At 43.2% G+C, this 27,693-nt stretch overlaps 1 protein-coding gene across 11 annotated transcripts in view; it reads left to right on the top strand.

Moving 5' to 3' along the window:
- LOC126483787 (putative thiamine transporter SLC35F3) overlaps window positions 1-27,693 on the top strand; it is a 647,658-nt gene that overhangs the window by 105,692 nt on the left and 514,273 nt on the right. Inside the window, exon 2 of one of the 11 annotated variants that reach the window (XM_050106962.1) lies at window positions 7,759-7,803. The exons of the other annotated variants lie outside the window; for them this stretch is intronic. The gene's annotated coding sequence lies outside the window, so the exon portion shown is untranslated. The remainder of the gene's footprint in view (window positions 1-7,758; window positions 7,804-27,693) is intronic. 11 annotated transcript variants of the gene reach the window in all.

The following is a 27,693-nucleotide window of genomic DNA, read 5'->3' as shown; positions in this document are numbered from 1 at the left end:
ATCAAAATTAATAGCTTAGTAAAAATCTAGTTCTTTAACAAGTGAGGGAAATGCCAACACTCGTTGTACGCGAATCCGCTTCACCGTATAAACAAGTTAGGGCTCGCTGCACTCCGTGTTCATGTGCTAAGCAAAAGGCAGCTCGCGTCAAGACACAAGGACGGAGCAGAATTTACAAATTTCTCTTACGAAATGTTCTCATCAGGCATTCCATTTAACCGAAACAGATGCGTGGAGAACACTGCAGAATTGTGTATGAACAAAAATATACTTAAAAGAGAAGAATTCTTAAAAACATAATTACAGAAACCAGAAATACTAAGGGACACAGTCGCACAGCACAAAATTTAACTATCTCATGTTTCTCCGGTGCCATAAAATCATATCTACGCCATCCAGTAACACGAGGAGCAGAGTACAAAGCACTTTCGGTAAAACCGCTCAAGAGATTGGATAACTGCTTGCACAGCAAAGTTTGTTGCAACAATACCACAGCGTGCGAGACGACGTTAACCACCGGGAAAACTCCACGACGTGCTCACCCATAACGAAAGGCGTCAAGCCACTAGAAAACGCAAGCTGAGTGCTATTCGAGAGCCGCCTTCCCCCAGTGGCCGGACTCGATCTCAGCTAGCCGCAGTCCACAAGAACGCTGCTTATCAGCGACCCATGTGTCTAGGGCTCAAGACGGCAAGCATATTGGTCGTTCGACCGTGCAGTGTCATACACACATGTGTCACCTTCATTGAGGAAATGGTCTTGTGTGCAGCTAAAGAAGGTGACCATTTTTGCTGCCCCCTTAACGCGGCAGCAGAGAAAGTAGCGCAGACAATAGAGCGGCCAAAGACAACACTTGAAACTGCGATGGTATCACGTTGCCTTTTAGACGGTTCCCCATTTTGTGTACACTATTACGAAGGGATTCTCCGATGAGAACAAACATTGCAAGACTGTAATCGTCCGAGTTTCTGGCGACATGGCGTAGGGTGTCAATGGGTACACATGACGAAGAGTTCTGGTTTGCTCAGCCTGTAATTTAGGCAGGAGCTGTTACATTTATAAAGTCTTACGTCCGGTGGCAGTGCCCTGTCTTCGAGGTCTCCATGGCGTTTATCTCTAACAGAGTAGTGCAAGACAGCATTTTACTTGTGCTCTCCTGACCTACCTAGATACAGAAGGTGTTCGACAGCTACCCTTATCTAGACCTCTCACTCACTAAAAACAACTGGTAATGGGTTATTGGGAGACTGGTTGCAACTATTCGCCAGCCAGTGCAAGAAGGCGCGTACACACTAGGCCAGTGAGCGACAGAGGCTGGATTCCGCCGAACGCTGGTCGCCAATGCATTGGCGTTCGGCTTCTCATCCACACCAAACGAAGAGCTTGAGACCAAGAGATTCGCACATGGCTCTGATAACTTGCCGACATTGTTCCTGTTTTGTTTTTGTTATAAAGTAGTATTTTAATTACAATTTTCGGGCATGGATGTGTGTGATGTCCTTAGGTTAGTTAGGTTCAAGTAGTTCTAAGTTCTAGGGGACTGATGACCTCAGATCTTAAGTTCCATAGTGCTCACAGCTATTTGAAACATTTGAATTAAAATTTCACCGTCCTATGTTATGAGGGAAGAAGAGGATTTAGCAGCCGTCGAATGTGCAGCATTTATTTTACTGGAAGAAGCTGATCGTCGGAGAAATGGGAAGAAACGACACTGGTGGACGACCTCTCTTTCAAAAAGTAGCAAGCCGTGTGGTGAGACAAAATTAATGTCTACCTTAAACCTGAACTGGAATGTTGGCTGTTACATATTTTTCTTAATTAAAGCTACAGATTTCGAATTGTTACTGAAGTGTGTAGGCCCTATAATTTCCAAAGATAAAACCACTTCCCAGAGAGCAGCACGTGCAATAGAAAGTTCATAGTCACTCCCAGTTTTGATTGATTGTCGTTGTCGTTCACGGTGAAAAGATGTCAATAAAAATACCATTTCCTTTCTCACATCGTGCATATCGCTTTCTAATAGCTGAGTTATTTCTCTCCAGGCGTCTGGTCTTTTCAGTTGTTTTATAAGCACAGTTCGTTTGGGGCCTATAAACATTCCTGTTCGCAATAAAACTCTATCAGATTTAATGTCTCTCTATATTCCACATTACAATCCAGTATATTTAACCACAAAAAACGCACGCTCTCAGCGAGAGCAGGCGTTGCCTGGCGGGGAAGCAGCGACTGTCCAGATTTAAGTTTGTGAGGCTAGTCGCAAGTCGCACTCAGAATGTTTTACTGAATGGTTTCGCTCTTTAACATGCAACTGCTCTACTTTGTAAATCCCATAGTTTCTGATGATGCTATCGTTAAATTAAAGAGCGAAACCTGTCAATAAAGCGTCCTAAGTGCGACTTGTGGCTGTCCTGTGAAGCCAATCCACCCGCTCTAGAGACATAACAAATCGCTACTGTACCAACGAACATTCGATCCGGCGTCAGCACTAAGAGAAGGGTCTCAGTGCCAACTAACCACCAACGCTTTGATGTTACCGACATCAATCCGAGAAGCAACCAAGGCCAACCGCTTCGTTGGTTCCGATTTACCACCCGTACGTACTAAGAAAACCTCAGGCACGAAGCTGTTGATTGTCGTTCGCTGGCCTTGGTTCGTCTAGTGTGTACGCGCCTATAAATGAATCCTGCACAGAACTGAAGCAGCATGGAATAATTTATTCGTGTCAGTGATTCAAAAACTCAGTTCGACTCAATGCCATTGTTGATTACAGAGGGGGCAGCTCGGTTTGCTAAATTTCACACCCTGTATACCCCAAATTACGTGCAAATTTAATTACATATTCGCCTTATTATGCTGTACGCACGGTAAGTTGCACTACTGGCCATTAAAATTGCTACACCAAGAAGGAATGCAGATGATAAACGGGTATTCGTTGGACAAATATATTATACTAGAACTGACATGTAATTACATTTTCACACAATTTGAGTGCATAGATCCTGACAAATCAGTACCTAGAACAACCACCTCTGGCCGTAATAACGGCCTTGATACGCCTGGGCATTGAGTCAAACAGAGCTTGGATGGCCTGTACAGGTAGATCTGCCCATGCAGCTTCAACACGATACAACAGTTCATCAAGAGTAGTGACTGGCGTATTGTGACGAGGCAGTTGCTCGGTCACCATTGACTAGACGTTTTCAATTGGTGAGAGATCTGGAGAATGTGCTGGCCAGGGCAGCAGTTGAATATTTTCTGTATCCAGAAAGGCCCGTACAGGAGCTGCAACATGTGGTCGTGCATTATCCAGCTGAAATTAAGGGTTTCGCAGGGATCGAATGAAGGATAGAGCCACGGATCGTAACGCATCTGAAATGTAACGTCCACTGTTCAAAGTGCCATCATGCGAACACGAGGTGACCGAGACGTGTAACCAATGGCACCCCATACCATCACGCCGGGTGATACGCCAGTATGACGATGACGAATACACGCTTCCAATGTGCGTTCACCGCGATGTCGCCAAACACGGATGCGACCATCATGATGCTGTAAACAGAACCTGGATTTATGCGAAAAAAATGACGTTTTGCCATTCGTGCAGCCAGGTTCGTTGTTGAGTACACCATCGCAGGCGCTCCTGTCTGTGATGCAGCGTCAATGGTAACCGCAGCCACGGTCTCCGAGCTGATAGTCCACGCTGCTGCAAACGTCGTCGAACTGTTCGTGCAGATGGTTGTTGTCTTGCAAACGTCCCCATCTGTTGACTCAGGGATCGAGACGTGGCTGCACGATCGGTTACAGCCATGCGGATAAGATGCCTGTCATCTCGACTGCTAGTGATATGAGGCCGTTGGGATCCAGCACGGCATTCCGTATTAACCCACTGAACCCACCGATTCCATATTCTGCTAACAGCCAATGGATCTCGACCAACGCGAGCAGCAATGTTGCGATACGATAAACCGCAATCGCGATAGGCTACAATCCGACCTTTATCAAAGTCGGAAACGTAATGGTACGCATTTCTCCTCCTTACACGAGGCACCACAACAACGTTTCACCAGGCAACGCCCGTCAATTGCTGTTTGTGTATGAGAAATCGGTTGGAAACTTCCTCATGTCAGCACGTTGCAGGTGTCGCCACCGGCGCCAACCTTGTGTGAATGCTCTGAAAAGCTAATCATTTGCATATCATAGCATCTTCTTCCTGTCGCTTAAATTTCGCGTCTGTAGCACGTTATCTTCGGCGTGTAGCAATTTTAATGGCCAGTAGCGTATTTGATGCCTCTCCTGATGTTGCAATTTTAATGGCAGTACTTAATACTGTACTTACTTTTCCCTACTTCCAACGTCATAGCACCCGAGATGCCTGTCTTGTACCAACTGGCAGCATCTGCTGCTTCAAGGCGAGGGAACGCCGCAACAGGCGAGCAGGAAAGCAGAGTAAAGTGCGGGGTGCGGGCGCCGCGTGCAGTGAACGGCCTCGCCGCCCCAGCCACAGCCTGCAGACGGCGGCTGGCGGCACGTGGCAGCCCCCGCCGTGACCCGCTTCCGCTTCTGCCATGCCGGCGCGTAAGGCACGTGCCTCACCAACAGGGACTCTGCGGCGTGGTCTGGATGTTCACGTAATGTGTGCAGCAGAAGCAGTACGGTTCGGGACATACACTATGTGATCAAAAGTATCCGCACACCCTCAAAAACATACGTTTTTCATATTAGGTGCATTGTGCTGCCACCTACTGCCGGGTGCTCCATATCAGTAACGTCAGTAGTCATTAAACATCGTGAGAGAGCAGAATTGGGAGCTCCGCAGAACTCACGAACTTCGAACGATATCAGGTGATTGGGTGTCACTTGTGTCATACGTCTGTACGCGAGATTAACACACTCCGCAACATGCCTAGGTCCACTGTTTCCGATGTGATAGTGAAGTGGAAACGTGAAGGGACACATACAGCACAAAGGCGCACAGGCCGACTTCGTCCATTGACTGACAGAGACCGCCGAGAGTTGAAGACGGTCGTAATGTGTGACAAGTAGACATCTACCCAGACCATCAGACATGAATTCCAAACTGCATAAGTATCCACTGCAAGTACTATGACAGTTAGGCGGGAGGTGAGAAAACTTGGATTTCATGTATGAGTGGGTGCTCATAAGCCACACATCACTCAGGTAAACGCCAAACGACGCCTCGCTTGGCGTAAGAAAAGTAAACATTGGACGACTGAGCAGTGGAAATCTTTGTGTTGAGTGACGAATCACGGCACACAATGTGGCCATCCTATGGGAGGGTGTGGGTATGGTGAATGCGCGGTGAACGCCATCTGCCAGCGTGTGTAGTGCCAAAAGTAAAATTCGGAGGCGGTGGTGTTATGATGTGGTCGTGTTTTTCATGGAGAGGATTTGCACCCTTTGTTGTTTTGCGTGGCACTATCACAGCACAGGCCTACATTGATGTTTTAAACACCTTCTTGCTTCCCACTGTTGAAAAACAATTCGGGGATGGCGAGTGGATCTTCCAACACGATCGAGCACCTGTTCATAAAGCACGACCTGTGGGGGAGTGGTTACTCGACAGTAACATCCCTGTAATGGACTGGCCTGCACAGAGTCCTGACCTGAATCCTATATAACACCTTTGGGATGTTTTGGAATGCCGACTTCGTGCCAGGCCTCACCGACCAACATCGATACCTCTCGGCAGTGCAGCACTGCGTGAAGAATAGGCTGCCATTCCCCAAAAAACCTTCCAGCACCTGACTGAACGCCGGCCGGAGTGGCCGAGCGGGTCTAGGCGCTTCTGTCTGGAACCGCGCGACCGCTACGGTCGCAGGTTCGAATCCTGCCTCGGGTATGGTTGCGTGTGATGTCCTTAGGTTAGTCAGGTTCAAGTAGTTCTAAGTTCTAGTCGACTGATGACCTCAGAAGTTAAGTCCCATAGAGCCATTTCACCATTTTTTTTTAACCTTATTGAACGTATGCCTGCGAGAGTTGAAGCTGTCATCAAGGCTAAGAGTGGGCCAACACAATACTGTATCCCAACATTACCGATGGAGGGCGCCACGAACCTTAAGTCATTTTCAGCCAGATGTCCGGATACTTTTGATCACATAGTATAACTTAGCTTATAGCACAGGCTGCTGCAAAAGATTCAACTGATTTAACAAAACTGAACCTTCTACATGATTATCGATGGAAACTTGGCATAAATTTTAACTTACCCATCAAAAATGGAGCTCTGCTTTGTAAAACACAGAAGTCGTGTTTATTAGACTTCGTCTGTGAGGCTAATGAAGAATTGTATGTACAGTCGAAATAGCTTACAGCGATGCATACACACTTAATTCTCGGATTTAGCCGATGGACTAGATTGTGCAAATCCCACAATATTTCGTCGTTACACCTGTTCGACTTCTTCAGGCTGCTGTGGTCACTGCTGGAACTACCACCGTCTGAAGAAGCCGAACATGTGTGACGACGAAATATTGTGAGATTTGCACAATATGATCCGGCAGCATATCTGAGAAGTTTATTTTGCAACACATCTGTCGAGAACGCCTGATTAATGACGCTTACAACAACACCAAAGGGACCGACGACTTGCGATCGTTGCAGCCGATAGTCGCACAATCTGTATTTTTGCCTTGTTTTTTGATAAAAAATTTCTTATCAGCATATTTTTGGCTGATATGTAGTCAAAACTTCAAAAAGTACCAGAAATAAAGTTCACCTATAGTATTTAAAATAGAGTATTTATGGAGAGGGACTGAAGAGGAATTTTTTCTTAAGTTTATGAAGTTCATACAGCAATAACATGCCGGCAAAATGTAAAATAATAAGTGAGAGAAGAAGTAGCAACAATGTAACTTGTTCAATAATGTCGAACACGGTCTCGGAAAATGAATGAGATAAACTGTTGGTCCTGTTTAAAAACTTCAGTCAGTGCTGTGTAGTATAGTAGTAATGCATGATACAACTTCGGTCCTTATCATCTTATTGACCAATGTCTATGTAAACACTCACATTAAACAATGTTTCTTCAGACACTGCTGACGATCCACAACTGCTCTTTAAATGTTTCTAATTTTTTCTTCAATATCTTTGTATCTAGATGATACAGCCCTCTTGAGTTTTAAAGAATTATATTTCTCTCTGTCCTTCCAAATTGTAGAAACTGTTTAGTGTGAGACACCGAATTTCTTCGCTATACTGACGTTCGCTTCTCCACTTTCTAATTGCCACATTATGTGTGACTTTTCTTCAATATTAAATACTTTTGCCATTTTCTGCGACATCTTGACTGTTTAATACACTTATGATTTGAAATCAGCAAACTACAGATAACAAATGTTTGAAAATAAGCATTAAATTATTGTTAGTAATATTCAAATATGTAACAAACAAAGACTAGCACTGGATGCCATAGCCGATATATTTCTCCGAAAATGTGATAAAAAAATACGTCGTTTTATACGATAAGTCGCAAAAAGCGATTTTTAAAAAATATAACGTTTACATAGGATTTAGAAGAACCGTTAGTTTTAGCTGTTATTGCCAATACGTAGTTAAAAGTAATGTCGCTATAAGCGTTATCGATTGCAGTAAATATTTAAAATGACGAGTCGCCATGATAACGGGTCACAACGTGTATCGAAAAACAAATAAGATGGTTTTGCTGTTACTAAAGTAATGGACGGTGCAGCAACGAGCCTGTATTTTACGAGAAATACACCTCTGCTCTTAATGTTGCAGTGCGGGGTTTCCTGCGGAACAGGCTGCAGTCCACAGACAGAAAAAGTACGTATCCAAATTTTTGAAGAATTTTGTTTCGTATCTCGCGTCACACGTTGGGAATCCACAATTGCCACTCATAAATCGCCACTGCCAAAATACAAGTCACATTTGCGTTCACCTCTCATGAAATGTAATTTTTACTTTCACTCCGTTAAGTATAAGATATCGAGCTATGCCGTTCCCTAACGGTCTGACTTAAGAATTAATTACGTCCATAAAGGGCAAACACTCGTAATTACTCTTTCCTTAAAAGATGTGACTACAGTTATTTGAAAAATAGCAGACTGTAGTTTGGATGAACAAAAATAGATCTTGCCCAATAATATTCCGTATCGTCATCTAGAACAAAGTGTAATATCCATTAATCCTGTCTCTAAACTTCTTTTTTTAATGTACATACGCCATTTTACCCTTTCTCCCTCTCTTCACAAGTGACAGAACATTATTAATTAAGTTGTTATACTTCAAAAAACGAAGAATAATTATATTTTCTATACTGACAAGATGCCGCTTCTCATTTAATATTGATAGCCCAGTCCCAAGTTTATGTTATTCATTAACAGATGTCATTCACGAAGACTAATGGTTTTTCGTTGAAGTTCTCGTAGACGTACAACCGGAGTTGCGCTCAACTAAAACTACGGTTCAACTGTTTTGGTAGTCTACATAAATGACTCAGTAAACTGTAGTGTTGGTAACATTGATAGAGAAAGAAAGTGTAATATCCATTAATCCTGTCTCTAAACTTCTTTTTTTAATGTACATACGCCATTTTACCCTTTCTCCCTCTCTTCACAAGTGACAGAACATTATTAATTAAGTTGTTATACTTCAAAAAACGAAGAAGAATTATATTTTCTATACTGACAAGATGCCGCTTCTCATTTAATATTGATAGCCCAGTCCCAAGTTTATGTTATTCATTAACAGATGTCATTCACGAAGACTAATGGTTTTTCGTTGAAGTTCTTGTAGACGTACAACTGGAGTTGCGCTCAACTAAAACTACGGTTCAGCTGTTTTGGTAGTCTACATAAATGACTCAGTAAATGTAGTGTTGGTAACACTGATAGAGAAAGAAACGTAAATGAATATGTAACAGAGAAACTGGGAGCCGACGACTTCTCTATGTTTTTTTGTTTGTTTCGGTGTTTGACACATAATTAGAACTGCACATCATTCAGTTTTAGTCCATTATGTATTTTATATACTTACAGAATATAAATTGCATTTTGTAGGTAATAAAAATTAATCGACCACGTAATCTCTGCGCTTTTAAATAACCAAATCAATTATTTTAGATGCACATACAGTTTATATGCACAGACATAAAAAATATATATAATTATTGTTGCTATTTTGTACTCAGTAGAACGTTCTTCATCATGATCAAAGGCAAGAGATTCCTGTTATTATTAATAAATGAGAAAGCTGTTTATGAATAACAGAAACACATTTTGTATAAGTTCGACGAAGTATTGAAGCGACGTTTGATGTAGTTTTGTTTTGTGGTTTTTTATTTTACCTTTTTGATCAAGAATTTTCTATTGGTATATGAAAAATCTGTATTAGTTTCTTTATTTTTATTACAACATTCCTCTGTTGCATGTTACATACTCTACGTAATCTAAAGTATCCGTACACCCCAAAACAGACGTTTCGCATATTACGTGCGTTGTGCTGCCACCTACTGCCAGGTACTCCATATCAGCGACCTCAGAAGTCATTAGACATCGTGAGAGAGCAGAATGGGTTGCTCCGCGGGACTCACGGACTTCGAACGTGGTCAGGTAATTGGGTGTCACTTGTGTCAAACGTCTGTACTCGACATTTACAAGCTCTTAAACATCCCTAGCTCCACTGTTTCCGATGTGATAGTGAAGTGGAAACGTGAAGAGACACGTACAGCACTAAAATCGTGCAGGCTGACCTCATCTGTTGACTGACAGAGATCGCCGACAGTTGAAGAGGGTTGTAATGTGTAATAGGCAGACATCTATCCATATCATCATACAGCAATTTCAAACTGCATCAGGATCCACTGCAAAAACTATGGCAGTTTAGCGAGAGGTGAGAAAACTTGGATTTCTTGGTCGAGCGGCTGCTCATAAGCCACACATCACGCCGGTAAATGCCAAACGACGCTTCGCTTGGTGTAAGGAGCGTAAACATTGCACGATTGAACAGTGAAAAAACATTGTGTTGAGTGACGAATCACGGTACACAATGTGGCAATCCGATGGCCGGGGGTGGGTATGGCGAATGCCCGGTGAACGTTATCTGTTAGCGTGTGTTGTGCCAACAGTAAAATTCGGATGCGGTGGTATTATGATATGGTCGTGTTTTCCATGGAGGGGGCTTGCATCCCTTGTTGTTTTGCGTGATACTATCACAGTACAAGCCTACACTGATGTTTTAGGCACCTTCTTGCTTCCCAATGTTGAAGAGAAATTCTTCAACACGATCGAGCACCTGTTCATAATACACCGCCTGTGGCGAAGAGGTTACACGACAATAACATATATGTAATGGGCTGGCCTGCACTGAGTCCTTACCTGAAACCTACAGAAAACCTTTGGGATGTTTTGGAATGCCGACTTCGTGCCAGGCATCACCGGCCGACATCGATACCTCTCCTCAGGGCCGCACTCCGTGAAGAATGGGCTGCCATTCCCGAGAAACCTTCGACCACCTATGCCTGCTTCAGTGGAAGCTGTCACCAAAGCTAAAGGTGGGCCAACACCATACCGAATTCCAGCATTACCGATGGAGGGGGCCCGAACTTGTAAGTTATTTTCAGCCAGGTGTCCGGATACTTTTGATCACATAGTGTATCAACAATTTTCGTATAAGATCTGAATTAAACGTTGACAATTTCAGTTTTTCTATAAATACTCTTTATTCTCAAGTAACAGGCAAGAGGATACCTATGTAGAACAAAATGTTCCGGGGGTTACTCGGCCCCTTTTATATAATGTATGTATCCTGACTCGGTTTCCAGATGGTTCACCGCTTCCGGTTTTTAGGGGAATATATCACATATACCACATACACAAAGAAATCGATCGTTTTGGGATAATGCCCGAAAGGTATGTAGCACACCAACACATACATCTTAACTGACTGAAGCTACTGGGAAAACTACTGTAGTCTACGCTTGATTACGACAGCGGCGCAGTGTAACAATTACAGTCAGTGTAGTACCTCAGAATATTACTAGTGGGTAAACTGGTTGCTGGCACAGTTGTTTGAATGCGTTGCATACATTCAGGGGCTACCATACGTATGGGGCAAATTACCCTCTTCCCTTTAAACTATCCTGTTTGATTTTTGACCCCCTGGGCGTTGATTTGTGACCCCTTCCCTTGGAGATAATCCATCCTTCTGAGTAACATCCAACTTCTCGCTCTCCTCCTCTTCCTTCTCCACCACACCTCTGGGAAAAGGGATGTCAATCCAGGGACACTTCTTGTCACTTCCCCCAGTTCATTTCTGAGCCATCTTTCCCCCTTCTGGGAAATTCCCCCAGCCCTCCCATTCCCTACCCCACTTCCTCTTCCCCAGCCACTTCTCCTCCCCTCCCTCCATTTGTGAACTGGGAGGAAAAAGGCTCAGTCTGTACTGAGCTGCTGGTGAGGAAGGATCTCACAACACAAAACACAAATCAATGTTAATTACATAGCAGAGACATAATAATACATTGCTCATTTATAAAACACAGTTGGCGTATTCTTTATTTAATCACTTTGCAGGAGATGGGGCACCTTAACTACCACCTCCCTCCCACTGCTTGTGAATTTGAGGAAAAGAGGCTGCAGAGAAAGGTGCTGTCTTTATTTTTGGCAGTAAATGTGTTCAATTGGTGAGATGGTGTTGGACATAGAGGAGTTTAATATGTGTATTACCTGTAAGCATATGGCTGAGGACTGTGTCCATAGTCTCCTACATGAGGAATGCAAGGTGGTGACAATGGGTGATTGTAGGGGAATACTTTTCAGCAAATAATGGTGATGCAGCTGGATGCATTGAGGATGTATTTTGCAATTCGTAGAGACTATTGCCTATGCGCGAGATGTTTGTGTTTCTTGAAACAGCTTGTCAATCCACACTGCAGCAGACAACTTCGTCCTGTTCCATTACCCAAAACTAAATGAATAAGTACTGCTTGCCCTAGTGTACAAGCTGCTGCTGCCAGCCAGGAGAGATTCAAAATTGGTGGGAAACTGTCGTACAACCGCTGCTGGAAGAATTTTCTTTGTTGTGCAGGGAAATTGAACTCTCTCAATTTCTCGACAGCCTTGCTGTCGCAAACTCAAATAAACACAACTGCTTAAAATTTGTGGGATTGTAGAAAAACGCTGTCATGAAAAAACAATGGTCCATATATAGAAAAACACTAAAAAATCGATAACTGGAACAAAACAATTAAGTCATCTACGCATCGAAAAATACTTTGTAAATCGTCTGAACAAAACCGCATATCGCGAAAAAGCTTCGAACTACGCATAGAGAACATCTGGAGGAGAAGAATGCCCCTGTTCCAATAACACGCTTCTTGCTGCAGATACAGAAGCTTTATCTGTGCTGGTATAAAAACATACACATCTAAAAATATCGATGGAATTGTTACACAACAAAATAGGATATCTCGAGAAAAACATCGATGAAAACTGTGCTAATTACACAGAGCTAAAAAAACGAGAATGAAACAGAACCATAAACTGGTCTTCAGATACAAAACAGGCTTGTTGTGAAAAAAAAAGAACACTCACCATTCGTAAACTGTTCTATCGTGAAGAAACTGGGGTTAAATAACGTCGATAAGATCCCTCTAATACAATACATGCATCACAGTCGTTTACTTCTGTTGCTGCTCGACTAATATACTGCGTAGTACGCTATTCAGCCACCCAGATGGCAGCGTGAGCGCTCCACCTGGGGCTTGTCCACGCAACAGCGGCTGTAAGCCGGTGGGGCCCCAGCCCCCTTTGATCTCACACTCCAGCGACCATGGACCAGGAGCTATAAAAGTCATAAAAATCAAAGATGCAGCGTCTAAAGATTTGGTGGTCGGTGAACCAGAACGCTACTGACAAAATTTTGGAAGTTTTTCAGGGATATTTTTGTGAGTATTTTGGTATGAGGTACTTGTTGCCTACTGTGGCCTGTTAAAAGTATTAATGGGGCGGTTTCGTCTTGAGTTATAGGGACTGTATTGATACTTGTTTCTACTCGCTGCCAGAACCTACATAGCTATCCAAATTTTAATGGCATTGCACGTAAGCCGATGTGGTTAGACCAAAATATATCTTTGTGGTTCAAGCCACTACAACTTGTGTGAGGTTAACTGACCGTTAATTACATAGGTTTTGTGTGCAGTTTTAATAGTATTGGTCATATACATACAGATTTAATGTGTACATTCAGTTACTGACATACAACTATACTGACACTTGTTCCATATTGTCTTGTCCGATCATCTCACGACGTTAGATGCAGCACTGTTGTGTTACTGAGTTTGTGTGACGCTTCCTCCTACATTGAGGGGTAATGATTATTAAGAAAACTGGTGTGCCTTACAGTCGGCTGGCCAATAAGAAACGTAATGTTGTTTTTGTTTGACTTATGCCTAGAATCGGCCACTGATATCACGAAACATATTGATGGCATTGAACATCGTATACGAATTTGGAATCGTAAGAATATATGAGGTCTGAACAATTGTTTAAAGTGTGACGTCCGAGGGGTTGGGCCGTGGTGGCCATGCGGTTCTAAGGGCTGTAGTCCGGAACCGCGCGACTGCTACGGTCGCAGGTTCGAATCCTGCCTCGGGCATGGATGTGTGTGATGTCCTTAGGTTAGTTAGGTTTAAGTAGTTCTAAGTTCCAGGGGACTGATGACCTCAGATGTTAAGTCCCATAGTGCTCAGAGCAGGGGTTGAATGGCGGTCAATGCGAAACAATGGATAGTTAGCGTGGAATTATGGTCATCAACAACTACATTAAATATGATAACAAGAGAGGAAGATGAGTCGCTATATCTAGGAAAATTGACCAGCTTGTTAGCCACAACTTGCGGCATGGAGCTGCATGGTGCGGCCGGCAGTGGGTGGTTTTGGGCGCGAGCGGAATGAAGGCACGTTTCCAGATAATGGCGCGGGGCGCTGTTGAGCTCCTCCAAACCGGTCAGGTGGGGTCCAAGGGTCCTGTTGACCTACGATGCGTTTCCACGATTTCTGCGGCCTCCGACATTCAAACATGACGACTACAGAGTCGATCGATTTACCAAGTAATCTGTCCATAAAACGAGTCTTTAGTATCATTACTAGAATGGTTCTAAATAAGTGCAGATACTTCTGAGGCACTGCAAACCATCTGTACACATTTTATTGACAGTTATTGGGTGTGGAAGAGACTGTGTTCTGTTCATGGAGTTATTGCATCGTTGGGTGTAATTTCGCATGTCAGACTCCGCTGCTATGCATTAGATGTCGTTGTTTCACACATTTTCCATGGCTGACGATCATTTTATAGAACTGATGGGAGCATAGCATAATTTCCAAACCGTAATTGGGCATAAACAGTGGGCGCTAAAACCTCCAGGAAGTTATATAATGTATCACAAAGATGCTTTTTTCTTTGTTCTACAATGTAGCAGTTTTAGCATCTTTAACTTTCTCACCATAGTGAGTGGGATAGAAAACTTGCAGGGTGACTGTATGTCGGGTATAGGAAATATAGTTCTTGCACTGTGGTACTAACAATGTTGCATTCCAGGTGACTAATATATTGAAAACCACACTGCTTTAACATTATAGTACAGAACCATGTAGCCCTTGGAGTGTGTTTATCTACTAAGATAGTTTCTCTCTTTCCAAAACCTTCTTGGTATGGACCCCAAACACTATAACAATGGAAATTCTTCCAACCCATATATGGCATACAGCAAACCAGTGCTTAACAGTACTGATTAAAAACAGTCTTGGTTGCAATTTTAGATTTTAGTTTTCAACGGCGCGTTTCTCCTTATTTAGGCATCTTCAGGTTATCTTAATTTGGTATTTCGTAGAAGAATCCTTTAGTCAGTGTAGCCAAAGGGCATCGTCGAATATATCAGGCCAACATCGCCTTCGTTAAACTCAATAAATACTCCGGAACTGATAGCACAAATGATTTACGTTAGAACTTTCAAACTCTTTCTGTCTGGAACTACATCATGCATAAACCATAGTTTCTGCTTCTTCTTCTTATCCTTCTGTTATAGCACCACAACACTCTCAGATGTTCCAGGCATGCACGCATCTAGAGAGATAATGTGTACTTATATGTTTGCTATGGATAAGACTGATATGGCACAGTCTTCACAGAATGGCAGTTACGGTATTCGAATGAGAATACTGGTCTATATCATTTAGTGTCAGCCGGTTTTGCCAGCTTGGAACACGTGCTTTGCTCGTTCCGAAAGCGAACTATTGAAGTGTATTGATTATGTGGAACTCAGCTCGCTCTGTTCCATCACGATACGTTGAACGTAGCAGGTATGGTGCCCTCTTACTTCTGGTCAGTTCCAAATTAAACCGGCGACGCCGTTGCGGGAAGGGTTGGCCTGAGACAGAGGAAAAGTTACAAGAGAGAGACCAGCTACAGCTTTGCTCAGGATCCTTAGCCGATAGGTTCAACCACGTTACGAAATAGAGGGCAGAGTGCTGCTAATATAGTGTGCAGTTTTACTCCATTAGATGTTACAAAATTACGAGGAGAGAGAGAGAGAAAAATGAGCCTTGTGGCTTGATGTCAAACGTAAAAATGACTGTGTTTCTTTCTCAGACATGCGTGAAAGACACTATGTTGATATTTCATACATTTGAAATATATGTAATTCCCACGTGCATGACAATTTTCTTATAAGGTTTCCACAGACACTAATTTTGAACATCAGCATTACTCTCGAACTATACCAATTTGTCCATCAAACTGAAAAAAATTGGTTCTATCTGTTCTCGTGGAACCATGACGGCTTTGTTATCGCCATGACTGTGTTTTTTAATAGATGGTCGCTTATAAGAGGTAGGTTGACATTAGACACGACTGTTCCACTGAAAGTTTCGGTCACACAATAGCTTATAACAAAGATATTTTTGAGCTTAAAGTTTGACCCAAAATAGTTTTCATTTTTACTAAGATGAATGATCCGAAATAAGAAGAACATTCTGCAATGAGTCATAGTTTTCACACCCAAATTTTGGAAGTTTTCGATTCATTTAGGATGTGTTATCGATTTTACGTATGTGTGATACGTTAATAGATGTGTAGCGGGGGTGGCAGCGGGGCAGATGGAGGCATGGAGTGTGGAGACAGCTTTATGATAACACCCTTGAAAGTAGGGTGTTTGTTGATTGGTATTGTGGTGTAGGACGTACAGTAATGCCGCATTCCTAATTGTGTTATAAGGTATCAATGTTTTCCTTGGTGTACAAGGTAGTCGTTTTATCACCTTGAAGTTTGTCATCATAGTGTGTCAGAGACAAATTTGTGGGGTGAATGTATGTCAGATGATGGAGGCAGCCACTGTAGGATAACACCCTCGAAAATATATAAAAACACTGCCTCACCTATCCACAGACGGGTACACATAGATGAGGGCAGAATGCTGCGTTCTCACCAATTTTGATCGCTTTCTGTGAACCGTCAAGTTTTGTGTGAGGCTCTCATAGGTCGTTATCGTCAATAAAAGGGCGTCAGTGGACCAGCCACATTGTGAGTTTGTCCTGCAGTACAGATCCGTCCAAAAACCGCCACAGCTGCAGGCTTCGTCATCGGAAAAAGTGGGGACGGTTGTAGGACAGTTTTCGTTCAATTTCGAGTGGCGTTGTGGACTAGGGCACACAGCAAGATGGACTCATACGCACGCATGTGTCAGAAAAAGTGGGGATGGAAAATAGCGGAAAGTGGGGACTGGGGAGTGGCGGAGTGTGGAGACAGTTGCAAGACAATCTAGCAAGACAACACTTTCAAATATAAATGAAGTAAATAAATACCTTAAAATCTTCCTCTCCAGCAGCTCAGCACAGACTGAGTCTTTTGTGTCATCAGTTCACAAATGGGGGAGGGGTGGGGAAGTGAAAGAGTGAAGGGGGAATGATTTTGGTCTACAGGTTTGATGTGTGGGTGATACAACAGGAAGTAGCCAGTTGAGAGAGAGTGGAGGTGATATCCCAAGTATCAAATCTCAAAGGCCGCCGACTTCCGATGCGCTGTCGCTGGACTGTTAGATCAAAGGGAGCCATGTCCACTGGTTCCTGTCTGAGGCTTGCACCCACTGTCAAGGGGACAAGTCCCAGAGATGACACTTGCAGCGCCCTCTGGGATGCTGAATAACGAACTAAGCAGTATGCTGGTTGAGCAGTGACAGAAGCAGGTGTTTGTGTTGTGTGTTTTGCATTAGAGGGATCTTACAAACGCTATTTAACAGCTGGTTTTTCTTTCAAGAAATTTTGAGTGGTGAGCTTTATTGTTTTTCGCGTCGTGCTTTTTTGTATGCGTAGACCAGTTTACGGCTTTCTTTCAGTATCGTTATTTAGCGCTGCGTAATTAGGATAATTTTCATTGATGTTTTTCTCATGCTATCCTGTTTTTTTTGTGACCATCTGATCAACGTCATTCGAGGTGTGTGTTTTTATAGCTGTAAGGATGAAGCTTTTATATCTGTAGCAACCAGTGTGTCATTGAACAAGTGCTTTCTTCTTCTTTGGATGTTTTTCTGTGTGTATTTCAAATGCGATATGCAGTTATGATCAAACTGTTTACTTTTCGATGTGTTTCTGAGTTTATGGTTTAGTTTCAATTATCGATTTTTGAGTTTTTTCTGTGTGTGGACCACTGTTTTTTCACGACGGCGTTTTTCTACCATCCTGAAAATTTTAAGCAGTTATGTTTATTTCAATTTTCGACGGTTCGGTTCTAGTGCCAAAGTAAAGAAAATTCTTCCAGAGGCAGTTGTATAACAGTTTCCTGCCCATTTCGAACCTGTCCTGGTTGGCGGCAGTGGCCTGTACACAAGGGCGAGCTGTTCTGATTCACTCAGCCTTGGGTGGTGGAAGAGGAAGAAGTTGTCTCCTGCAGTTTGGACTGACCAGCTTGGTTCAAATGGTTCTGAGCACTATGGGACTTAACATCTTAGGTCATCAGTCCCCTAGGACTTAGAACTACTTAAACCTAACTAACCTAAGGACATCACACACACCCATGCCCGAGGCAGGTTTCGAACCTGCGACCGTAGCAGTCTCGTGGTTCCGGACTGACGCATCTAGAACCGCTCGGCCACCGTGGCCGCTGACTGACCAGCTGTTTCAAAAATCACAACCAGCTCCAGCATAGGCAGCAGTCTCTACAAATCGTTAAATGCATCCTCAACCCATCTGGCTGCATCACCATTATTTGCTGAAAAGTATTCCATTGTCACCACTTTCCATTCCTCATGCAGGAGACTATGGATGCAGTCCTCAGCTGTATGCCTACAGGTAATACACATATTAAACTCATCTATGTCCAACACCATCTCATCAAATGAACACATTTACTGCCAAAAATAATGACAGCACCTTTCTCTGCAGCCTTTTTTCCGTCAGTTCACAAGTGGTGGAGGGGAGGAGCCCTGTCTCCTGCAAACTGATTAAATAAAGAATTTTATAAATAAGCAATATGTTATGTCCTCTGCAATGTAATTATCATTGATTTGAATTTCATGTCATGAGATACTTCCTCTCCAGCAGCTCAGCACCAACCAAGTCTTTTTCTCACCAGTTCACAAGTGGAGGGAGGGAAGTGTGGGGGAGGGAGGAAATGGGGGAACTGATGGGAGCACTAGAGGGATTTCCCAGAGGGGGAAAAAGTGGCTCAGAACTGAACTGGGGAGAAGTGACAAAAAATGTGTCCCAGGGTCGACGTATGTTTTCTCTGGTATGTGGGGAGGAGGAGATGGAGGGGGAATTGTAGGAAGATTTTCAGAATGATGGACTATTCCCAGAGGGACCTAAAGCAACCCCCAGAGAGGTTCAAATGGTTCTGAGCACTATGCAACTTAACTTCTGAGGTCATCAGTCGCCTAGAACTTAGAACTAATTAAAGCTAACTAACCTAAGGACATCACACACATCCATGCCCGAGGCAGGATTCGAACCTGCGACCGTAGCGGTCACGTGGTTCCAGACTGAAGCGTCTAAACCGCACGGCCACACCGGCCGGCCCCAGAGAGGTCATAAATCAATTAGCATAACAATAGTTTAAGGGAATGGAAAGAGGAGGAGGAGGGAGATAATTTAATTGGCCTGTGAATGTTTACTTGCCCCTGAAGGTATGCAACCCACATAAACAAACTGTATCATTACCCCATGTACCCTGCATTTGACATGCTTATATCACTGTGTCAAGGACAATATTAAGCAAAAAGTTTGACTTCCATATGGATGGTTGTCGTAAGACATGCTGAAAATTTGTGAGAGGAAATGGTGCTTAGAGTTATTGTACCAAGCTCTCTCAAGTTGTTTGTACATGCTCCTAAAAGAGATATACTAGTGTAAAAGTGGATAGTTCTTTTAAAACTAAAAACGTTGTAGTCATTTATGTAAGTTAGAAGTTGCCCCAAGATTTATATTTATTCTTGGCGAAGATATAGCCTTATAAAATCAGATCAGTCTTTTTGAGATACCTAGTGTTGTACATGTCAAGAATAGTTGTACCAGTAAAACTATACAAATGGCGAGTGACTCAATGTCTAACCGCAAATGACAACAATTTGATCCATTTCGTCGTAAACAAGGAGCCAACAGGTGAAATTCAGTTTCAAAAAATAAAAGGCAGTCAGATGAAACGAGGCACATAGAAAAAAAGTAGGTAAACTATTTATTATTTCAAAAGTAATTGCCACATCTGTTAGTACATTTATTCTACTGTGTCGCAAGACGGTCAGTGCCTTCATGGAATGAAGCTTGCGGTTGCTTACGGAAAAATGATCGTAGTTAGGCGTGGACCTACTAGTTGGAAGCAAATCGGCCACGCATATCTTTCTTCAGTACTCCAAAAATATCGAGATCTTTTGGAGAGAGATCAGGACTATATAGAGCATGTGTAACAGCTTCCCAGCGAAACTTCTGCATCGTACTGGAAACAACCTTGGCAACATGGGAGCAAACCCACATTTCTCCATGAAGGTATTGACGATCTTGTCTCACAGTCGGATAAATGTTGGCCGGTTGGTTGATTTGGGGGCAGGAGGCCAAACAGCTAAGTCATCAGTCCCATCGGGCTAGGGAAGGATGGAGAAGGAAATCAGCCATACCATTCCAAAGGAACCATCCCAGCATTTACCTGAAGCAATTTAGGGAAATCACAGGAAACCTAAATCAGGGTGGCTGGATGCAAATGTGAGTCCAATGTCCTAACCACTGCAACACCTCGCTCGGCAGGGGTAAATGTATTAATACTTATGGCGATTGCTTTTGAAATAATAAGTAGTTTACCTCTTTATTTGTCTCATTATCTTTTGACTGCCTCTTACAGAAAAATTCAAAAAATTCATAGGACGAACTAGGAACTATTAAGCCAAGTGTACATCGCTCTAGACACTGTTGAGAAGTACCCTGTACAGACCACGGAAAGTCTAAACTGACCCAGTTAATGCTGCAGTTGTTTATAGCAGGAGTGTTGATTGGTTAGCGGTTAAGAGACTAAACAGCGTCTCTCGTTCGATAGGTAGTTCCTCTACAGTTAGTGAGGTCCGCTAGAAATTTCATAGAGTGATGAAAGTAATTAGGATAGTAAAATCGCGTCACTGAAAGCGACATTGATGTCAGCGTTGAGAAAATTTTAGGAGGCGTAATAGTGTATGTCTTGGTCCAGTACGTAGGTCAGAGATCTCCCAGGGCTCACCTGGGCACACCTACATCCGATTCCCACCAACCTGACTAAGGGCGAAGACAATTACAGTGTAGGCCTTCTAGATGGGGTTTCGTAATAATAAAAGTGAGAAGACTAAAAACCCAATGGACATCAGTTGGACCGACAGTAATTAAACAGGATGTGAGATATAATCAGGTCAGTAGTTTGATGTGTCCAGGCGACTGTCCCCTGAGGCACCGCATGCGACAGTCGCTCCTAAGCCATCTCAACCATCCGTTATAGCCAAAGCGATAAAAAAGCGAACAACACCATCTATTCATTGTAGTATCATCCTTAAAACGGAAAATAGTGTGCGGCAGATAAAAGGGGGTAACTGCATCTGAAAGTAATTGAAAGAGAGTAAAAGATGGATAATCAAGTCAGCTCCAAAGAGGTGGGGTCGAGGGTCTTCCAGACATGGCTTGTAGCAGGAGACGCTCTGGCCCCAACCACCCTACTCTTACAGTTTAAAACATTATATCACAGAATAAAAGCCACTGGAACGGAGAATGTAGAGAACCAGTTCAGCAGTCCGTGAGTCGTCCACCAATATTCGAAGGAAAGGATCCAGAAGACCATGCTTAGTGTGGGGAGCTAGGAGGACGGGGATTTCCAACAGAATGTGAGATACTGCCTGTAAGGCTCCACAACCACAACAAGGCGGTCGCTCTTTGCATAAAATAAAATTTTGCGTTAAATTGGCATCACATATGTGGAGGCGACATGGGATGGTGGGTTCCTTCTGAGAGGGACGAAAGCAGTAGTGCCATGCAGCGGTATTCTCGTTGGCATTTAGGAGGTTATTAGATGTTGACCCATCCCCGTGTAAGAGGGGTCTTATCTGCACCCGCAAGTCCGCATCTAGGATCGTCAAATCGGATGTTGGGAGTGTAATAGCTTCCTCAGCCACAAGGACAAGACTAACTCGATCAATAGCGTGGAGACTATACCACGGTCAAGGAATGTCTGTTTAATAATACGTAGGGCTCTGTTAATGGTTATCAGCTCCCCTGCAAGGACTCTACACGTCCTCGCAACCGGTGTGTTTCCTGACTAGTGGAAGAAATAAAGGCATATACTATCCTATCTATTTTTCAGAGTTGTCAGTGTAAATGACGGTAGCACCCAGGTACTCCTGAAGAATTAAGAGGAACAGATACCAGTAACTCAAGGGGGCGACTGAAATAAGTCCTAATTCGTAGTTTGGGTACTAACTAGAAAGGGGTGGAGGGTGGTGGAAGATGAGGGGATTGTGGATTCTATAGTGGTTAGAAGAGGATCTCAAGGTGCATTCCAGTTGGTAATTCCACCAGATGGCGGGTGTCAGGGGGCCGATGCCCGTTGTACGCAAAAAGAATTTGCTAAGTTGGATAATTAGTAAGATGCTATATGGCGGTTCCATAAGTGAGAAAGCGATGGTAAAATTGGAACTGATAAGGGAAGTTCCCTGCTATTGCAAGGAGACCGTCTACGGAACTAGACCGGCACAAGGGGGCATTCTTACTCCAAGATGTTTGGTTAGGTCTAACAGTGTCAAAACTGAAGGTGTCACTGAGCCATAAGCCTGGCAGTCATAGTCCAATGGTGACGGGACCAGGGCTCGGTAAATATGGAGGAGAGTAGCACGATTCGCACCTCAAGGGGTGTTTGCAAGAAAGGAGCGTTAAGCTTTTGTATGCAGCTGGTCTGTAATTAACGAATGTGGGACAGCCATACAGTTTTTATTTATCAAAGATGAGTTGCAAAAACCGGACGTGAGCAACAACGTCCAAATGGTTGGTACCCAAGTAGAGTTTGCGTCAGCATGGACCGTAAAACAAAGAAATGCATGACTCACGTTTTCACGGAAGAGAACGGGAAGCCATCGGAAAGAGTCCAAGCGAAGGCCTTTCAGATGGTGCACTGGAGCTGACGATCATCCAGGGCTAAAGTTTGTGAGATATACCAACTGCAGAAGTCATCTAGATACAGCGCGAGGGTGGCCAGTGGTCTGTGTTCACTAGCCCACTGATGGCGATAAGAATGTAACACTCAGTAAGGATTTCTGTAGGATGCTGTCTCCTGGACCAACTCTAACTCGAAACAACCGATGGGATAAAAACTAACGAGTAAGAGGCGGTAGGGAGCCATAAAATCTCCGTCACAGAGGGTAAGTAAATTGTGATGGTGCCAAGCGGCGTCATATGTAGGTCCAAAAAGACTACGAGGCGTTGATTGATTGCTGCTTCAACCTGAGCAGATTGAATGGTTGTGGATCGTCCATCCTGGAAAACACTCCGATAGGACGAAAAAGGCCCTGTTATTCCAGAGCCCACCGTAATCGTCGGGCTACTATCCTTTCAAGCCATTTGGAGAGCACCTTGGTAGGGCCAATCGGTTGGTAGTTGTCAATGTGCATTTGGGATTTGCCTGGTTAACGGATTGCAACGATAATACTCTCTCACCATTCCGAAGGGAAAACAGTTTATAGCCAAATCCAATTGAAGACGCTGAGTATATGGACTTCTAAGGTAACATTCAGACGGTGGATCGTCTGATAATGAATCGAATTTTTGGTATGAGTTAAAGCGTAAATTGAGTGCCAAACAATTATCTTAAAATAACAGGAAGAACTGTTTATCCTGTCTCAGAATGGATGAGAGAGTTTATGAGAACCTGGAGAAAGCGTTCTTCAACGATAAAAGAAGTTTCTACATGCGTGTTAGTTACGTGGTTTGCTCTTCACCAGGCAAAAAAACTAGAGGTCTGAATTATTTTTATTGTGTTTGTATGTGCTAGGCCCTACGGGTGTTTGTAATACGTACTTCTTTGAATACGCTATGGCACTAGTACTTTCAATAGCGTATGGAGAATCTCTCGCATAAGGAACACAAGCGCGAAACTAGAAAAGAAACGTACTGAACGTAGTGTATTTTCTCCTTCACTATCCTTGAAATACGAAGGCATAGATCCTGTCAGGACGCAGATGAGTCATACCACTGTACTCAAATGCTGTTAAAAAAGAAACAGGTTTCCGTTTAAAGAAAGCATCGTTATTTTAATCTCCCTGCAGATAAAAACTTTACATGTGTTAACCAAACTTGTCGATCTGTGTAGTATTATTTACAGAAAATCTTGCTTTGCTCTCAATGTGTTTATGCAATTACACATTGTTAACGTAACATGAGACACGTCTGTAATGTAATTTGATTATCGTATTTTATTTTTCTCTATTCTTGAAATAATACGCTTCCGTAAGCTATGAACAGCCACATTCCTTGCTTGTCTATCATTAATAATAATTCGGAAGCATGTTCTACTTCCGTTGCCGTGCTGAAGACGGAATATGCAAATTGTTTTGACGTCCTCTGACATCTGTATCTTGATTTACGGCAAACAGCGTTCTGTTGTTACACAAATAAGCAAATCATATCGTATTGAACGAGTGATTCATTTCGCAGACTGAAGCATCTGTGATCCTGTAATAAATGGTCTGCAGCACCTTGCTACTATTTCCTTATCAATGTTGCAACATAATTCACTTGTTCCCAAACCACAGAAATGGATATACCTATAATTATTAGTCATAGATGAAGAAACTTGAAACATTTGGAATGTGGTGCTATCAGAGAATGCTAAAGGTAACTAGACAAATAAAGTACGAAATGATATACTAAAAGGATAGACTAGGAAAGAGGCAAGAAAAGTTAGACAGATACATGATACGGCACCCAAGGACAAGATGATGTTTGATGGACCAGTTTGCCGGCCGGAGTGACCGAGCGGTTCTAGGCGCAACAGTCTGGAACTGCGTGACCGCTACGGTCGCAGGTTCGAATCCTGCCTCGGGCATGGATGTGTGTGATGTTCTTAGGTTAGTTAGGTTTAAGTAGTTCTAAGTTCTAGGGGACTGATGACATCATAAATTAAGTCCCATAGTGCTCAGAGCCATTTTGGACCAGTTTAGGGGAAAACTGTAGGGTTAGAAGAAAAGACTATGCAAAATGGGCTCTTCAGAACGTTGCGTGGAGTAGTTACTTAAAGATGACGATAGGGAACGATAGAGGACAACATCAAACCTATTAAAATGGCTTTAAAAAAACACTAGGAGAGAGTTGTTTATCCTTTGTTGTCATCAGTCCACATCTACCGCCTTCGCCGGTAAACAATCTGGGGCGTACATCGCGTCGTGCTGGAACCATTTACAGCACCGGAAAACCTAGATCGTGACGTAGCGTCTTGCCTATATACACGCTATTCTGACGTTCTCTGCAAGCCTAAAAAAAATGTAGATCGCGTGTTGCTGCATTCTAGTGAGTGAATGGCCCGTCACGTACGTCGTAATTTCTTGGCTGAGCAGATAACGGAGCCGATAGCGTGCTTGATCTAGCGACAAAAAAGAGCAAGGTAGCTCTAACTGCGAATTGAGTTACCCATACTGCTTCCAAGATCAAAAGGTCACGTGTTTTGCTTACACGGACGAGCAGAGAGATCATCACTCATCATAACAAAACTGACATGCGAGCCCAACTGCAGTCGACAAATAGTATTCCAGTAATGGGAGCTAAATGTGCGTTATAAGCTTCAGATGCATAAAAATGTTAAACGAGTGTAAACAGTTTCTTACAATACATAGAGATCTGTTCATGAATTGAAATACGAGGGTTCGAACTTTAATGGTGGCCACTATTTATTTACAGCTCGTACAAAATAGGTATGTGTTTCGAGGTTTTACTGACCTTCAAAGTTATCACCAGCATTGTGTATAGCCCGTTGCCAGCGATGTGAAAGTCATAGGATACTCTGAGCAGTGCCAGTCGTGTTGACAGTTCGAGCGGCGCGGTCTGTTGCCCAACGTATTTGTAGCAATTCTGAAGCGATTGCCGTGAAGTGTTTCCTTCAATTTAGAAATCGAGCTGAACTTACGAGGTTGGGTTATGTGGGGGAAGAGACCAAAATGCGAAGTCATCGGTCTCATCGGATTAGGGAAGGATGGGGAAGGAAGTCGGCCGTGCCCTTTCGAAGGAATCATCCCGGCATTTGCCGGAGGTGATTTAGGGAAATCACGGAAAACCTAAATCAGGATGGCCGGGCGAGGGATTGAACCGTCGTCCTCCCGAATGAGAGTCCAGTGTGAACTTACGAGGGATTAAGACAGGGGAGTGCAGTGGGTGTTATAGCACTTAGCAGCCCCATCCGTCAAACAAATCAGTAACAGCTAGTAGCACTGTCCGTGCTTGAGCATTGTCCTGCACAATGATGGTCAGGTTCTGCAGTAAATGTCGTCACTTCAATCTCTATGCTGTTAATTTTGGGAACACAACCTACGACCAGCTTAGAATTCTTTAAATATTACATTGATTTTTTTCTATAACGTAGCTGGTTTATTTGCAACAACTGTCTGCAACTCAGTGAACATCAAATTTCTATAAGTTTTATTTAGGAAGCTACAAACGTTCAATGTGGCATCAGGAACTTTACACAGCGATCGCAGGTTGTTTGGAAGACACAATAATTTGTGCATTCAGGAAAATGGGCACTCGTTTGAACACTCCAACTTAAATGACCTTCACCGGCCGGTGTGGCCGAGCGGTTCTAGGCGCTTCAGTCTGGAACCGCGCTACCACTACGGTCGCAGGTTCGAATCCTACCTCGGGCATGGATGTGTATGATGTCCTTAGGTTAATTAGGTTTAATTAGTTCTAAGTTCTAGGGTACTGATGACCTCAGACGTAAGTCCAATAGTGTTCAGAGCCATTTGAACCATTTTTGCAACCTATTCAATCTCTCCATCTTCCCCTGCCGTCCCCCTCGTACATCTGAGGTCACCAGTCCCCTAGAACTAAGAACTACTTAAACCTAACCTGAGGACATCACACACATCCATTCCCGAGGCAGAATTCGAACCTGCGACCGTAGCAGTCGCGCGACTCCGGACTGAAGCGCCTAGAACCGCTCGGCCACAACGGCCGGCCGCCCTATACATAAGTTTCGGGAAACTGCTTTTTTTTGCAATTTTATCAGTACTTAATTCTCACGAGGTACGAAGTCAGTCTCTATCTCCCACAAATATCACGTAAAAATTTTACATACAGATGGTTTAGATTACTGCAGAGTATAACAAAAAGGTATGACCAAACTTTCAGGAAACATTCTTCACACACAGAGAAATAAGATGTGTTATATGGACATGGGTACGGGAACGCTTTATTTCAATGTTAGAGCTCGTTTTCTACTTTTGTTCACATTCATATTAATCATAGGAAACTGACATAAACAGAACGTTCCGGCATTACACGAAACGTTTTCTTACAGGAAGTATACAAATACAAAATTCTCTCTTGGTTTCGTTTCTTTGTACTGTAAGTTGCAGTTCTTAGGTTCACCATCACGATTTGTTGTTCCAGTTGAACGAAAGTAATGTTGACATGTGACTCACTTCACTGCTCGTGTTGAAATGCGACTGATTCACTTCTTTCCTTGCGTCAAGCACGTAGCATCAACTGTTTAGTGCTCATCACTTGGAGTGCAAGTAAATTCAGATGAGGAGTTGGCCAATGTTAATTTGCTCTTCGAATTAGCAGGTGGTAATGACCGTGGCGCTCAGCGTTTGTATCGGCAGAGAGTTCCAGGGTGACTTTGCCCTGACAGCAGGACGTTCGAAACAATTGACCGTCGTCTATATTGGAGCATGGACGTTTAAGCTTGGGTGAATCCTCGAAGGACGAGTACACCTCAACTGTAGGAGGTACTTCTTCGTGAAGTTGACGTAGTGTCAGAGAAGACAATTAGCTGCAAAAAGTAATGTTAACTACATGACTGGAGAGTGACAAATGAGAATCCGCTGCCTTCGTATTATGTGTAGCGTGTGCAGGCACTATCAGCAGCTGATTTTTCCAGCGCTGGTATACTTCTGAGAATGTTCCATCCAACAATGTGTTGGACCTGACTTTAGTGCTGTTTACAAATGAGGCTTCGT

The sequence above is a fragment of the Schistocerca serialis genome, chromosome 1, assembly GCF_023864345.2.
Source record: "Schistocerca serialis cubense isolate TAMUIC-IGC-003099 chromosome 1, iqSchSeri2.2, whole genome shotgun sequence".
Classification (NCBI taxonomy): Eukaryota; Metazoa; Arthropoda; class Insecta; order Orthoptera; family Acrididae; genus Schistocerca; species Schistocerca serialis.
Note: the sequence above shows the minus strand (reverse complement) of the source record. Positions and strands in the feature narration are given on the sequence as shown.